Source organism: Penaeus monodon, chromosome 33 (genome assembly GCF_015228065.2).
Source record: "Penaeus monodon isolate SGIC_2016 chromosome 33, NSTDA_Pmon_1, whole genome shotgun sequence".
Taxonomy (NCBI): Eukaryota; Metazoa; Arthropoda; class Malacostraca; order Decapoda; family Penaeidae; genus Penaeus; species Penaeus monodon.
The window spans coordinates 7,276,456-7,277,031 of NC_051418.1; positions in this window are offsets into that span (position 1 = coordinate 7,276,456).

The window sequence follows — 576 nt, forward strand, 5'->3', positions numbered from 1 at the left end:
AGTCCTTGTAGCGATGGTTTCGAACCCCCGGCTCGGAGCTATCACGTCTCAGATCTTTTTCTCCGAGTGTTCGGGATCAGACGCCACAAAATCGTCACCTGACGTGGATTTCCTTGAAGAGAATTGGGACGCAGTGGCCGGTGACTCACGCTCCTGTGCGGTAGAGTAAAAGACTTATAAAAAATATACATGAAAATAAAAATAACATGCGATAGTGGTATTAGCAGTCATAAAAAAGACAGGAACACCACATACTCTCTGATTTACTGCTTCCCATGCATTAGGCCATATAACTGGGTCCCTTTATTAACGGAGGAATCAAATGGCAAGAGCATCGCATTCAGAACGAAAAACTCCGACGTTCAAGTACTCTGAGCAAAACGATGCTTCACGCGGTTTGGCCACGACAGTAGGGTTTGTAACCACACAAAAAAATAACAATAAAAAAAATATATATATTATACTTATGAGTCTCCCGGAAATGGAGTACGAAAATTGCCTGAGGAGGACCTGAGCTTAGGAACACGATTTCAAATATGTTTAGTGCTATTTTCTTCCTCATTCTTCCCCCCTCCC